Below are 12,946 nucleotides of genomic sequence, written 5' to 3'. Positions count from 1 at the left end.
TTAATTAATACATTGCCACCTCTTGTTGTGTGTGTGTGTGTGTGTGTGTGTGTGTGTGTGTGTGTGTGTGTGTGTGTGTGTGTGTGTGTGTGTGTGTGTGTGTGTGTCTTCTGTGTTTCTGTGTTTCCGGCATTTCACATTGGAACAGCTCATTCACCTTCCTTGTCTTCTCTCCGCCCTCCCTTTTAGGTAGGTTAAAGAGCTGCACCTGAGCCAGCCACTGATTGATTGATGCAGCACCACAGTCAAATAGTGGAGTGGAGTAGGGGGAACAGCAAACAGCCATTAAAGCAGCCCGCCCGCCACAATGGACCTACCTGTGTACACTAGATGGATGTGATGGAATGTACTGTCGTCCCTACATTTCCAAGAAGAAGTAAGAATTGCAGTTGCAACAAACCCTTGCTTGCCTACAAAGAGAGCAGCAATTTGGATTTGTTACTATGTTACCTGGAAGAATAACAAACTGTGCAAGGATGGAGGTTGTAGGAGCAAAGAGAAGTTGTCTGTAAAGTTGGTGGATGCCTATTTTCCATTTTGCAGTCCCTTGTCTCCCTCTTGTGGCCTCCTGGAGGCAAATAAATGTGCAAAAAAAAGACAGCCTGGCGGCCGGCTGTTGCAGTGTTGCCCTCTCAGGCAACACTGAGTGACTGACTGAGCCGCACCGTCTTATATAAAGTTCAGACGGAACTTTGCACGTGTCATAGTGGAGCCCTCAGGATTCCAGAGCCAGCTTTCTGACATCATAATGGGGCCTGCCTCAGAGATAAAAGCCTGGGCCCAGGCAGTGTTGGTCAGTGCTGCTCAGCAGGCAGCACCGGACTGGACTGGATTAAAGCTGATACAAGGTGTGAAGGAACAAGGGGTGGCTGTGGGCATGCACTTGCTGCCGCTGCCAGTGTTTATCTGCATGGCAGGAGGGCATTTGGGCGTTGCCAGGAAGGCGTTTTTATGTAGATTCCTCCTCTTTCAGCACTGCATTGTGGTGCAAGCAAAAGAAGCAAATCCTGTGTAGCTTCCTCTCCGGCCTTTATTCACCTCCCTCCCGCTTAGTAGCTGTAAATGTGTGTGAGCCTGCAGGGCCCCATGGAATTGCCTAGGAGTAGGCTGAATCAATCGCTGCAAGGGGTGAACAGCAGTATGGGACAGGCTCGGGCAAGGCAAGGGCCGCTCGGGTTATCGCTTCTCGGCCTTTTGGCTAAGATCAAGTGTAGTATCTGTTCTTATCAGTTTAATATCTGATACGTCCCCTATCTGGGGACCATATATTAAATGGATTTTTAGAACAGGGAGATGGAAATAGAGCTTGCTCTGTCCACTCCACGCATTGACCTGGTATTGCAGTATTTCCAGGACCGGTGCACCCTTCCCTTATGTGTTGACTAAAATCAGATTCCAAAAGTGCTATTTGTGTTTGCTATTGTTTTTGTCTTTCTGATGGGATCTCCCCTTTTAATCCCATTATTTCAACACCTGTTGGACAATGCATTTGTACAGTCATGTGTGATAATGAGCTCATTTATTAAATGCAATTAATTAATACATTGCCACCTCTTGTTGTGTGTGTGTGTGTGTGTGTGTGTGTGTGTGTGTGTGTGTGTGTGTGTGTGTGTGTGTGTGTGTGTGTGTGTGTCTTCTGTGTTTCTGTGTTTCCGGCATTTCACATTGGAACAGCTCATTCACCTTCCTTGTCTTCTCTCCGCCCTCCCTTTTAGGTAGGTTAAAGAGCTGCACCTGAGCCAGCCACTGATTGATTGATGCAGCACCACAGTCAAATAGTGGAGTGGAGTAGGGGGAACAGCAAACAGCCATTAAAGCAGCCCGCCCGCCACAATGGACCTACCTGTGTACACTAGATGGATGTGATGGAATGTACTGTCGTCCCTACATTTCCAAGAAGAAGTAAGAATTGCAGTTGCAACAAACCCTTGCTTGCCTACAAAGAGAGCAGCAATTTGGATTTGTTACTATGTTACCTGGAAGAATAACAAACTGTGCAAGGATGGAGGTTGTAGGAGCAAAGAGAAGTTGTCTGTAAAGTTGGTGGATGCCTATTTTCCATTTTGCAGTCCCTTGTCTCCCTCTTGTGGCCTCCTGGAGGCAAATAAATGTGCAAAAAAAAGACAGCCTGGCGGCCGGCTGTTGCAGTGTTGCCCTCTCAGGCAACACTGAGTGACTGACTGAGCCGCACCGTCTTATATAAAGTTCAGACGGAACTTTGCACGTGTCATAGTGGAGCCCTCAGGATTCCAGAGCCAGCTTTCTGACATCATAATGGGGCCTGCCTCAGAGATAAAAGCCTGGGCCCAGGCAGTGTTGGTCAGTGCTGCTCAGCAGGCAGCACCGGACTGGACTGGATTAAAGCTGATACAAGGTGTGAAGGAACAAGGGGTGGCTGTGGGCATGCACTTGCTGCCGCTGCCAGTGTTTATCTGCATGGCAGGAGGGCATTTGGGCGTTGCCAGGAAGGCGTTTTTATGTAGATTCCTCCTCTTTCAGCACTGCATTGTGGTGCAAGCAAAAGAAGCAAATCCTGTGTAGCTTCCTCTCCGGCCTTTATTCACCTCCCTCCCGCTTAGTAGCTGTAAATGTGTGTGAGCCTGCAGGGCCCCATGGAATTGCCTAGGAGTAGGCTGAATCAATCGCTGCAAGGGGTGAACAGCAGTATGGGACAGGCTCGGGCAAGGCAAGGGCCGCTCGGGTTATCGCTTCTCGGCCTTTTGGCTAAGATCAAGTGTAGTATCTGTTCTTATCAGTTTAATATCTGATACGTCCCCTATCTGGGGACCATATATTAAATGGATTTTTAGAACAGGGAGATGGAAATAGAGCTTGCTCTGTCCACTCCACGCATTGACCTGGTATTGCAGTATTTCCAGGACCGGTGCACCCTTCCCTTATGTGTTGACTAAAATCAGATTCCAAAAGTGCTATTTGTGTTTGCTATTGTTTTTGTCTTTCTGATGGGATCTCCCCTTTTAATCCCATTATTTCAACACCTGTTGGACAATGCATTTGTACAGTCATGTGTGATAATGAGCTCATTTATTAAATGCAATTAATTAATACATTGCCACCTCTTGTTGTGTGTGTGTGTGTGTGTGTGTGTGTGTGTGTGTGTGTGTGTGTGTGTGTGTGTGTGTGTGTGTGTGTGTGTGTCTTCTGTGTTTCTGTGTTTCCGGCATTTCACATTGGAACAGCTCATTCACCTTCCTTGTCTTCTCTCCGCCCTCCCTTTTAGGTAGGTTAAAGAGCTGCACCTGAGCCAGCCACTGATTGATTGATGCAGCACCACAGTCAAATAGTGGAGTGGAGTAGGGGGAACAGCAAACAGCCATTAAAGCAGCCCGCCCGCCACAATGGACCTACCTGTGTACACTAGATGGATGTGATGGAATGTACTGTCGTCCCTACATTTCCAAGAAGAAGTAAGAATTGCAGTTGCAACAAAACCCTTGCTTGCCTACAAAGAGAGCAGCAATTTGGATTTGTTACTATGTTACCTGGAAGAATAACAAACTGTGCAAGGATGGAGGTTGTAGGAGCAAAGAGAAGTTGTCTGTAAAGTTGGTGGATGCCTATTTTCCATTTTGCAGTCCCTTGTCTCCCTCTTGTGGCCTCCTGGAGGCAAATAAATGTGCAAAAAAAAGACAGCCTGGCGGCCGGCTGTTGCAGTGTTGCCCTCTCAGGCAACACTGAGTGACTGACTGAGCCGCACCGTCTTATATAAAGTTCAGACGGAACTTTGCACGTGTCATAGTGGAGCCCTCAGGATTCCAGAGCCAGCTTTCTGACATCATAATGGGGCCTGCCTCAGAGATAAAAGCCTGGGCCCAGGCAGTGTTGGTCAGTGCTGCTCAGCAGGCAGCACCGGACTGGACTGGATTAAAGCTGATACAAGGTGTGAAGGAACAAGGGGTGGCTGTGGGCATGCACTTGCTGCCGCTGCCAGTGTTTATCTGCATGGCAGGAGGGCATTTGGGCGTTGCCAGGAAGGCGTTTTTATGTAGATTCCTCCTCTTTCAGCACTGCATTGTGGTGCAAGCAAAAGAAGCAAATCCTGTGTAGCTTCCTCTCCGGCCTTTATTCACCTCCCTCCCGCTTAGTAGCTGTAAATGTGTGTGAGCCTGCAGGGCCCCATGGAATTGCCTAGGAGTAGGCTGAATCAATCGCTGCAAGGGTGAACAGCAGTATGGGACAGGCTCGGGCAAGGCAAGGGCCGCTCGGGTTATCGCTTCTCGGCCTTTTGGCTAAGATCAAGTGTAGTATCTGTTCTTATCAGTTTAATATCTGATACGTCCCCTATCTGGGGACCATATATTAAATGGATTTTTAGAACAGGGAGATGGAAATAGAGCTTGCTCTGTCCACTCCACGCATTGACCTGGTATTGCAGTATTTCCAGGACCGGTGCACCCTTCCCTTATGTGTTGACTAAAATCAGATTCCAAAAGTGCTATTTGTGTTTGCTATTGTTTTTGTCTTTCTGATGGGATCTCCCCTTTTAATCCCATTATTTCAACACCTGTTGGACAATGCATTTGTACAGTCATGTGTGATAATGAGCTCATTTATTAAATGCAATTAATTAATACATTGCCACCTCTTGTTGTGTGTGTGTCTTCTGTGTTTCTGTGTTTCCGGCATTTCACATTGGAACAGCTCATTCACCTTCCTTGTCTTCTCTCCGCCCTCCCTCCTAGGTAGGTTAAAGAGCTGCACCTGAGCCAGCCACTGATTGATGCAGCACCACAGTCAAATAGCGGAGTGGAGTAGGGGAACAGCAAACAGCCATTAAAGCCGCCCGCCCGCCCGCCCGCCCGCCTGCCTGCCTGCCTGCCTGCCTGCCCGCCACAATGGACCTACCTGTGTACACTACATGGATGTGATGGAATGTACTGTCGTCCCTACATTTCAAGAAGAAGTAAGAATTGCAGTTGCAACAAAGCCTTGCTTGCCTACAAAGAGAGCAGCAATTTGGATTTGTTACTATGTTACCTAGAAGAATAACAAACTGTGCAAGGATGGAGGTTGTAGGAGCAAAGAGAAGTTGTCTGTAAAGTTGGTGGATGCTTATTTTCCATTTTGCAGTCCCTTGTCTCCCTCTTGTGGCCTCCTGGAGGCAAATAAATGTGCAAAAAAAAGACAGCCTGGCGGCCGGCTGTTGCAGTGTTGCCCTCTCAGGCAACACTGAGTGACTGACTGAGCCGCACCGTCTTATATAAAGTTCAGACGGAACTTTGCACGTGTCATAGTGGAGCCCTCAGGATTCCAGAGCCAGCTTTCTGACATCATAATGGGGCCTGCCTCAGAGATAAAAGCCTGGGCCCAGGCAGTGTTGGTCAGTGCTGCTCAGCAGGCAGCACCGGACTGGACTGGATTAAAGCTGATACAAGGTGTGAAGGAACAAGGGGTGGCTGTGGGCATGCACTTGCTGCCGCTGCCAGTGTTTATCTGCATGGCAGGAGGGCATTTGGGCGTTGCCAGGAAGGCGTTTTTATGTAGATTCCTCCTCTTTCAGCACTGCATTGTGGTGCAAGCAAAAGAAGCAAATCCTGTGTAGCTTCCTCTCCGGCCTTTATTCACCCTCCCGCTTAGTAGCTGTAAATGTGTGTGAGCCTGCAGGGCCCCATGGAATTGCCTAGGAGTAGGCTGAATCAATCGCTGCAAGGGGTGAACAGCAGTATGGGACAGGCTCGGGCAAGGCAAGGGCCGCTCGGGTTATCGCTTCTCTCGGCCTTTTGGCTAAGATCAAGTGTAGTATCTGTTCTTATCAGTTTAATATCTGATACGTCCCCTATCTGGGGACCATATATTAAATGGATTTTTAGAACAGGGAGATGGAAATAGAGCTTGCTCTGTCCACTCCACGCATTGACCTGGTATTGCAGTATTTCCAGGACCGGTGCACCCTTCCCTTATGTGTTGACTAAAATCAGATTCCAAAAGTGCTATTTGTGTTTGCTATTGTTTTTGTCTTTCTGATGGGATCTCCCCTTTTAATCCCATTATTTCAACACCTGTTGGACAATGCATTTGTACAGTCATGTGTGATAATGAGCTCATTTATTAAATGCAATTAATTAATACATTGCCACCTCTTGTTGTGTGTGTGTGTGTGTGTGTGTGTGTGTGTGTGTGTGTGTGTGTGTGTGTGTGTGTGTGTGTGTGTGTGTGTGTCTTCTGTGTTTCTGTGTTTCCGGCATTTCACATTGGAACAGCTCATTCACCTTCCTTGTCTTCTCTCCGCCCTCCCTTTTAGGTAGGTTAAAGAGCTGCACCTGAGCCAGCCACTGATTGATTGATGCAGCACCACAGTCAAATAGTGGAGTGGAGTAGGGGGAACAGCAAACAGCCATTAAAGCAGCCCGCCCGCCACAATGGACCTACCTGTGTACACTAGATGGATGTGATGGAATGTACTGTCGTCCCTACATTTCCAAGAAGAAGTAAGAATTGCAGTTGCAACAAACCCTTGCTTGCCTACAAAGAGAGCAGCAATTTGGATTTGTTACTATGTTACCTGGAAGAATAACAAACTGTGCAAGGATGGAGGTTGTAGGAGCAAAGAGAAGTTGTCTGTAAAGTTGGTGGATGCCTATTTTCCATTTTGCAGTCCCTTGTCTCCCTCTTGTGGCCTCCTGGAGGCAAATAAATGTGCAAAAAAAAGACAGCCTGGCGGCCGGCTGTTGCAGTGTTGCCCTCTCAGGCAACACTGAGTGACTGACTGAGCCGCACCGTCTTATATAAAGTTCAGACGGAACTTTGCACGTGTCATAGTGGAGCCCTCAGGATTCCAGAGCCAGCTTTCTGACATCATAATGGGGCCTGCCTCAGAGATAAAAGCCTGGGCCCAGGCAGTGTTGGTCAGTGCTGCTCAGCAGGCAGCACCGGACTGGACTGGATTAAAGCTGATACAAGGTGTGAAGGAACAAGGGGTGGCTGTGGGCATGCACTTGCTGCCGCTGCCAGTGTTTATCTGCATGGCAGGAGGGCATTTGGGCGTTGCCAGGAAGGCGTTTTTATGTAGATTCCTCCTCTTTCAGCACTGCATTGTGGTGCAAGCAAAAGAAGCAAATCCTGTGTAGCTTCCTCTCCGGCCTTTATTCACCTCCCTCCCGCTTAGTAGCTGTAAATGTGTGTGAGCCTGCAGGGCCCCATGGAATTGCCTAGGAGTAGGCTGAATCAATCGCTGCAAGGGGTGAACAGCAGTATGGGACAGGCTCGGGCAAGGCAAGGGCCGCTCGGGTTATCGCTTCTCGGCCTTTTGGCTAAGATCAAGTGTAGTATCTGTTCTTATCAGTTTAATATCTGATACGTCCCCTATCTGGGGACCATATATTAAATGGATTTTTAGAACAGGGAGATGGAAATAGAGCTTGCTCTGTCCACTCCACGCATTGACCTGGTATTGCAGTATTTCCAGGACCGGTGCACCCTTCCCTTATGTGTTGACTAAAATCAGATTCCAAAAGTGCTATTTGTGTTTGCTATTGTTTTTGTCTTTCTGATGGGATCTCCCCTTTTAATCCCATTATTTCAACACCTGTTGGACAATGCATTTGTACAGTCATGTGTGATAATGAGCTCATTTATTAAATGCAATTAATTAATACATTGCCACCTCTTGTGTGTGTGTGTGTGTGTGTGTGTGTGTGTGTGTGTGTGTGTGTGTGTGTGTGTGTGTGTGTGTGTGTGTGTGTGTCTTCTGTGTTTCTGTGTTTCCGGCATTTCACATTGGAACAGCTCATTCACCTTCCTTGTCTTCTCTCCGCCCTCCCTTTTAGGTAGGTTAAAGAGCTGCACCTGAGCCAGCCACTGATTGATTGATGCAGCACCACAGTCAAATAGTGGAGTGGAGTAGGGGGAACAGCAAACAGCCATTAAAGCAGCCCGCCCGCCACAATGGACCTACCTGTGTACACTAGATGGATGTGATGGAATGTACTGTCGTCCCTACATTTCCAAGAAGAAGTAAGAATTGCAGTTGCAACAAACCCTTGCTTGCCTACAAAGAGAGCAGCAATTTGGATTTGTTACTATGTTACCTGGAAGAATAACAAACTGTGCAAGGATGGAGGTTGTAGGAGCAAAGAGAAGTTGTCTGTAAAGTTGGTGGATGCCTATTTTCCATTTTGCAGTCCCTTGTCTCCCTCTTGTGGCCTCCTGGAGGCAAATAAATGTGCAAAAAAAAGACAGCCTGGCGGCCGGCTGTTGCAGTGTTGCCCTCTCAGGCAACACTGAGTGACTGACTGAGCCGCACCGTCTTATATAAAGTTCAGACGGAACTTTGCACGTGTCATAGTGGAGCCCTCAGGATTCCAGAGCCAGCTTTCTGACATCATAATGGGGCCTGCCTCAGAGATAAAAGCCTGGGCCCAGGCAGTGTTGGTCAGTGCTGCTCAGCAGGCAGCACCGGACTGGACTGGATTAAAGCTGATACAAGGTGTGAAGAACAAGGGGTGGCTGTGGGCATGCACTTGCTGCCGCTGCCAGTGTTTATCTGCATGGCAGGAGGGCATTTGGGCGTTGCCAGGAAGGCGTTTTTATGTAGATTCCTCCTCTTTCAGCACTGCATTGTGGTGCAAGCAAAAGAAGCAAATCCTGTGTAGCTTCCTCTCCGGCCTTTATTCACCTCCCTCCCGCTTAGTAGCTGTAAATGTGTGTGAGCCTGCAGGGCCCCATGGAATTGCCTAGGAGTAGGCTGAATCAATCGCTGCAAGGGGTGAACAGCAGTATGGGACAGGCTCGGGCAAGGCAAGGGCCGCTCGGGTTATCGCTTCTCGGCCTTTTGGCTAAGATCAAGTGTAGTATCTGTTCTTATCAGTTTAATATCTGATACGTCCCCTATCTGGGGACCATATATTAAATGGATTTTTAGAACAGGGAGATGGAAATAGAGCTTGCTCTGTCCACTCCACGCATTGACCTGGTATTGCAGTATTTCCAGGACCGGTGCACCCTTCCCTTATGTGTTGACTAAAATCAGATTCCAAAAGTGCTATTTGTGTTTGCTATTGTTTTTGTCTTTCTGATGGGATCTCCCCTTTTAATCCCATTATTTCAACACCTGTTGGACAATGCATTTGTACAGTCATGTGTGATAATGAGCTCATTTATTAAATGCAATTAATTAATACATTGCCACCTCTTGTTGTGTGTGTGTGTGTGTGTGTGTGTGTGTGTGTGTGTGTGTGTGTGTGTGTGTGTGTGTGTGTGTGTGTGTGTGTGTCTTCTGTGTTTCTGTGTTTCCGGCATTTCACATTGGAACAGCTCATTCACCTTCCTTGTCTTCTCTCCGCCCTCCCTTTTAGGTAGGTTAAAGAGCTGCACCTGAGCCAGCCACTGATTGATTGATGCAGCACCACAGTCAAATAGTGGAGTGGAGTAGGGGGAACAGCAAACAGCCATTAAAGCAGCCCGCCCGCCACAATGGACCTACCTGTGTACACTAGATGGATGTGATGGAATGTACTGTCGTCCCTACATTTCCAAGAAGAAGTAAGAATTGCAGTTGCAACAACCCTTGCTTGCCTACAAAGAGAGCAGCAATTTGGATTTGTTACTATGTTACCTGGAAGAATAACAAACTGTGCAAGGATGGAGGTTGTAGGAGCAAAGAGAAGTTGTCTGTAAAGTTGGTGGATGCCTATTTTCCATTTTGCAGTCCCTTGTCTCCCTCTTGTGGCCTCCTGGAGGCAAATAAATGTGCAAAAAAAAGACAGCCTGGCGGCCGGCTGTTGCAGTGTTGCCCTCTCAGGCAACACTGAGTGACTGACTGAGCCGCACCGTCTTATATAAAGTTCAGACGGAACTTTGCACGTGTCATAGTGGAGCCCTCAGGATTCCAGAGCCAGCTTTCTGACATCATAATGGGGCCTGCCTCAGAGATAAAAGCCTGGGCCCAGGCAGTGTTGGTCAGTGCTGCTCAGCAGGCAGCACCGGACTGGACTGGATTAAAGCTGATACAAGGTGTGAAGGAACAAGGGGTGGCTGTGGGCATGCACTTGCTGCCGCTGCCAGTGTTTATCTGCATGGCAGGAGGGCATTTGGGCGTTGCCAGGAAGGCGTTTTTATGTAGATTCCTCCTCTTTCAGCACTGCATTGTGGTGCAAGCAAAAGAAGCAAATCCTGTGTAGCTTCCTCTCCGGCCTTTATTCACCTCCCTCCCGCTTAGTAGCTGTAAATGTGTGTGAGCCTGCAGGGCCCCATGGAATTGCCTAGGAGTAGGCTGAATCAATCGCTGCAAGGGGTGAACAGCAGTATGGGACAGGCTCGGGCAAGGCAAGGGCCGCTCGGGTTATCGCTTCTCGGCCTTTTGGCTAAGATCAAGTGTAGTATCTGTTCTTATCAGTTTAATATCTGATACGTCCCCTATCTGGGGACCATATATTAAATGGATTTTTAGAACAGGGAGATGGAAATAGAGCTTGCTCTGTCCACTCCACGCATTGACCTGGTATTGCAGTATTTCCAGGACCGGTGCACCCTTCCCTTATGTGTTGACTAAAATCAGATTCCAAAAGTGCTATTTGTGTTTGCTATTGTTTTTGTCTTTCTGATGGGATCTCCCCTTTTAATCCCATTATTTCAACACCTGTTGGACAATGCATTTGTACAGTCATGTGTGATAATGAGCTCATTTATTAAATGCAATTAATTAATACATTGCCACCTCTTGTTGTGTGTGTGTCTTCTGTGTTTCTGTGTTTCCGGCATTTCACATTGGAACAGCTCATTCACCTTCCTTGTCTTCTCTCCGCCCTCCCTCCTAGGTAGGTTAAAGAGCTGCACCTGAGCCAGCCACTGATTGATGCAGCACCACAGTCAAATAGCGGAGTGGAGTAGGGGAACAGCAAACAGCCATTAAAGCCGCCCGCCCGCCCGCCCGCCCGCCTGCCTGCCTGCCTGCCTGCCTGCCCGCCACAATGGACCTACCTGTGTACACTACATGGATGTGATGGAATGTACTGTCGTCCCTACATTTCAAGAAGAAGTAAGAATTGCAGTTGCAACAAAGCCTTGCTTGCCTACAAAGAGAGCAGCAATTTGGATTTGTTACTATGTTACCTAGAAGAATAACAAACTGTGCAAGGATGGAGGTTGTAGGAGCAAAGAGAAGTTGTCTGTAAAGTTGGTGGATGCTTATTTTCCATTTTGCAGTCCCTTGTCTCCCTCTTGTGGCCTCCTGGAGGCAAATAAATGTGCAAAAAAAAGACAGCCTGGCGGCCGGCTGTTGCAGTGTTGCCCTCTCAGGCAACACTGAGTGACTGACTGAGCCGCACCGTCTTATATAAAGTTCAGACGGAACTTTGCACGTGTCATAGTGGAGCCCTCAGGATTCCAGAGCCAGCTTTCTGACATCATAATGGGGCCTGCCTCAGAGATAAAAGCCTGGGCCCAGGCAGTGTTGGTCAGTGCTGCTCAGCAGGCAGCACCGGACTGGACTGGATTAAAGCTGATACAAGGTGTGAAGGAACAAGGGGTGGCTGTGGGCATGCACTTGCTGCCGCTGCCAGTGTTTATCTGCATGGCAGGAGGGCAATTTGGGCGTTGCCAGGAAGGCGTTTTTATGTAGATTCCTCCTCTTTCAGCACTGCATTGTGGTGCAAGCAAAAGAAGCAAATCCTGTGTAGCTTCCTCTCCGGCCTTTATTCACCTCCCGCTTAGTAGCTGTAAATGTGTGTGAGCCTGCAGGGCCCCATGGAATTGCCTAGGAGTAGGCTGAATCAATCGCTGCAAGGGGTGAACAGCAGTATGGGACAGGCTCGGGCAAGGCAAGGGCCGCTCGGGTTATCGCTTCTCGGCCTTTTGGCTAAGATCAAGTGTAGTATCTGTTCTTATCAGTTTAATATCTGATACGTCCCCTATCTGGGGACCATATATTAAATGGATTTTTAGAACAGGGAGATGGAAATAGAGCTTGCTCTGTCCACTCCACGCATTGACCTGGTATTGCAGTATTTCCAGGACCGGTGCACCCTTCCCTTATGTGTTGACTAAAATCAGATTCCAAAAGTGCTATTTGTGTTTGCTATTGTTTTTGTCTTTCTGATGGGATCTCCCCTTTTAATCCCATTATTTCAACACCTGTTGGACAATGCATTTGTACAGTCATGTGTGATAATGAGCTCATTTATTAAATGCAATTAATTAATACATTGCCACCTCTTGTTGTGTGTGTGTGTGTGTGTGTGTGTGTGTGTGTGTGTGTGTGTGTGTGTGTGTGTGTGTGTGTGTGTGTGTGTGTCTTCTGTGTTTCTGTGTTTCCGGCATTTCACATTGGAACAGCTCATTCACCTTCCTTGTCTTCTCTCCGCCCTCCCTTTTAGGTAGGTTAAAGAGCTGCACCTGAGCCAGCCACTGATTGATTGATGCAGCACCACAGTCAAATAGTGGAGTGGAGTAGGGGGAACAGCAAACAGCCATTAAAGCAGCCCGCCCGCCACAATGGACCTACCTGTGTACACTAGATGGATGTGATGGAATGTACTGTCGTCCCTACATTTCCAAGAAGAAGTAAGAATTGCAGTTGCAACAAACCCTTGCTTGCCTACAAAGAGAGCAGCAATTTGGATTTGTTACTATGTTACCTGGAAGAATAACAAAACTGTGCAAGGATGGAGGTTGTAGGAGCAAAGAGAAGTTGTCTGTAAAGTTGGTGGATGCCTATTTTCCATTTTGCAGTCCCTTGTCTCCCTCTTGTGGCCTCCTGGAGGCAAATAAATGTGCAAAAAAAAGACAGCCTGGCGGCCGGCTGTTGCAGTGTTGCCCTCTCAGGCAACACTGAGTGACTGACTGAGCCGCACCGTCTTATATAAAGTTCAGACGGAACTTTGCACGTGTCATAGTGGAGCCCTCAGGATTCCAGAGCCAGCTTTCTGACATCATAATGGGGCCTGCCTCAGAGATAAAAGCCTGGGCCCAGGCAGTGTTGGTCAGTGCT

The 12,946-nt window shown here is 48.0% G+C and overlaps 8 non-coding genes across 8 annotated transcripts; all 8 read left to right on the top strand.

Annotated features, from left to right (window-relative positions):
* Nucleotides 1-1,178: 1,178 nt before the first annotated feature.
* Nucleotides 1,179-1,369, top strand: LOC142703836 (U2 spliceosomal RNA). The gene has a single exon (XR_012867686.1). It is a non-coding gene; the product is annotated as a U2 spliceosomal RNA (small nuclear RNA).
* Nucleotides 1,370-2,704: 1,335 nt separating this feature from the next.
* Nucleotides 2,705-2,895, top strand: LOC142703834 (U2 spliceosomal RNA). The gene has a single exon (XR_012867685.1). It is a non-coding gene; the product is annotated as a U2 spliceosomal RNA (small nuclear RNA).
* Nucleotides 2,896-4,230: 1,335 nt separating this feature from the next.
* On the top strand, nucleotides 4,231-4,421 carry LOC142703869 (U2 spliceosomal RNA). Its single transcript, XR_012867712.1, has one exon. It is a non-coding gene; the product is annotated as a U2 spliceosomal RNA (small nuclear RNA).
* Nucleotides 4,422-5,723: 1,302 nt separating this feature from the next.
* LOC142703862 (U2 spliceosomal RNA) lies at nucleotides 5,724-5,916 on the top strand. Its single transcript, XR_012867710.1, has one exon. It is a non-coding gene; the product is annotated as a U2 spliceosomal RNA (small nuclear RNA).
* Nucleotides 5,917-7,251: 1,335 nt separating this feature from the next.
* LOC142703867 (U2 spliceosomal RNA) lies at nucleotides 7,252-7,442 on the top strand. Its single transcript, XR_012867711.1, has one exon. It is a non-coding gene; the product is annotated as a U2 spliceosomal RNA (small nuclear RNA).
* A 1,333-nt stretch (nucleotides 7,443-8,775) lies between these two features.
* Nucleotides 8,776-8,966, top strand: LOC142703858 (U2 spliceosomal RNA). The gene has a single exon (XR_012867706.1). It is a non-coding gene; the product is annotated as a U2 spliceosomal RNA (small nuclear RNA).
* Nucleotides 8,967-10,302: 1,336 nt separating this feature from the next.
* Nucleotides 10,303-10,493, top strand: LOC142703845 (U2 spliceosomal RNA). The gene has a single exon (XR_012867695.1). It is a non-coding gene; the product is annotated as a U2 spliceosomal RNA (small nuclear RNA).
* Nucleotides 10,494-11,795: 1,302 nt separating this feature from the next.
* LOC142703833 (U2 spliceosomal RNA) lies at nucleotides 11,796-11,986 on the top strand. The gene has a single exon (XR_012867684.1). It is a non-coding gene; the product is annotated as a U2 spliceosomal RNA (small nuclear RNA).
* Nucleotides 11,987-12,946: the final 960 nt, after the last annotated feature.

This window comes from Rhinoderma darwinii, unplaced genomic scaffold (assembly GCF_050947455.1).
Source record: "Rhinoderma darwinii isolate aRhiDar2 unplaced genomic scaffold, aRhiDar2.hap1 Scaffold_289, whole genome shotgun sequence".
In the NCBI taxonomy this organism is placed as follows: domain Eukaryota; kingdom Metazoa; phylum Chordata; class Amphibia; order Anura; family Rhinodermatidae; genus Rhinoderma; species Rhinoderma darwinii.
Note: the sequence above shows the minus strand (reverse complement) of the source record. Positions and strands in the feature narration are given on the sequence as shown.